General features: G+C 40.6%; 1 non-coding gene across 1 annotated transcript; it reads left to right on the top strand.

Moving 5' to 3' along the window:
* The first annotated feature begins 579 nt into the window (after positions 1-579).
* On the top strand, positions 580-686 carry LOC148848961 (small nucleolar RNA R71). The gene has a single exon (XR_016101553.1). It is a non-coding gene; the product is annotated as a small nucleolar RNA R71 (small nucleolar RNA).
* Positions 687-1,829: the final 1,143 nt, after the last annotated feature.

The following is a 1,829-nucleotide window of genomic DNA, read 5'->3' as shown; positions in this document are numbered from 1 at the left end:
TCTAGAACCTAGTTTCTGCACTTGCTATAAATTTTGTCATCAATTTCTCCAAATTGGACTTTGGGTCGGGGCTGATGATAAGTTTGGTGGAAAGGCTTGGAAGTATGCTGACTTGGCCAGGACTGATTTGAATGTCCCCTCCATCCTGGGTGAAAGGTATTGTGACTTTGGTAACCCTGCTGTCTTGACGAATTGCTGACATAGTCGACTTGTTCAGTAGATGTCCTGAACTGATTGCCAACTTGGCAGTTAGCACTGATGTGGCCTCCCCCACACAATTCACAAGTAAGGGGCTGCACATGCATGGCAGCTATCTGCATTTCATCAATTTTCTTACCGAGTGCTCCTATTTGTGCAGATAGTGTCGTATAAGTATCAACATTATGTAGGCCTTGCTGCTTCCTAGTTTGAGTCCTTTCAGAATGCCATTGATAGTTGTTGGGTGTCGTTTCCTCAATAAGTGCATGGGAAACCTCATGAGTTTTATTATTTATGGATCCTTCAGCTGCAACATCTAGTATGGTCTTATTTGAGTCGGTAAGACCATTACAGAAAGCCTGCACTTGCAGCCAAATGGGGAGGCCATGGTGAGGAACTCTTCTTAGCAGCTCCTTGTATCGTTCCCATGACTCGTATAAAGATTCCCCCTCTTGCTGGAAAAAAGTAGTGATGTCATTCCTCATTTTAGCAGTTTTAGAAGGGGGAAATATTTGGAGAGAAAACGACAGGCCATTTCATTCCACGTAGCTATTGATCCTGCTGGTAATGAATTCAGCCATGCTTTGGCTTTATCCGTCAAAAACAATGGGAATAACCTCAGCCTAATGGCATACAAAATAATCATACAAATGTCCCATAAGCCAAAAATAGCAACCCATAGTGCAGCAGTAACAAAATAATCATTCCACACATTTTCAAATTCAAGGCTGCTGTATTGTAAGCTAAAGTGCATCAGTAGCAAATCTGAATTGAGTTCAAATCTTTAGACTTTTTAATCATTCACGACCGAAAATCAGAGCTCTCTAACCTGAGAAATTACAAGGATCAGCCCAGGACCATTCATAATGCCAATTTAGTAATGTTAATTGTAATACAAACTTGTTCTCAAACCTGCCCAGATTCAGCCTTGCTGTAGCAGGTCTGCTGTAGCAGCCCTGCTAGGTCTGAACTTACTAGAAATACTTAGGAAGCTCTGCTTTTCATTAGATATTTGAGGTATCAAAAACTTTCAATTCAATCATACATCTCCTCAGATACATTAACTTAAATAGAGCAAAGAAAACAGTTCATCTAAAGGTTCTGGTTCAGATGCTGCTTACCAAAAGTGCTTTTGGGGGAACCCCATAAGTCCCCTAGGGTGAATTAGGGTGGTGATAACACTCAATTCCCCTTAGAATTGCATCAGTTCTGGTTTGAGTTCAGATGAACTCAGATCTGAACTATTGCAGATCTGTAACAGCCGAAGTGATAACTGAACTCAGATCTGAGTTCCCTTGCTATCTAGATCTGAGTTATGGTCTTAAATGCCCTTCTTTGCTATCCAATTATTTTGGGGCGTGCAGATGGATATTAGGGTGAGTTGGGGTGATGATGGCTCCCAATTCACCTCATGATTGCATCAGTTTAGGTCTGAGTTCTGATGAACTTAGATCTGAACTGTTGTAGATCTGCAATATCAGAAGAGAAGTCTGAAATAGAAAATTGTGTGGAGGTGCTGCACTGCATTAAAACTATTGAGGCATCAAAAAAAATTTCTCAAAATTAACAAACTTTTCCTCAGCCAAATCAGCTCAAATAGATCAGAGTACAAGTTATCTAACATTACAAAG

Source organism: Nelumbo lutea, chromosome 6 (assembly GCF_056320005.1).
Source record: "Nelumbo lutea isolate HS-2025 chromosome 6, American lotus-T2T, whole genome shotgun sequence".
NCBI lineage: Eukaryota > Viridiplantae > Streptophyta > Magnoliopsida > Proteales > Nelumbonaceae > Nelumbo > Nelumbo lutea.
This window is presented reverse-complemented; position numbering and strand designations above follow the sequence as displayed.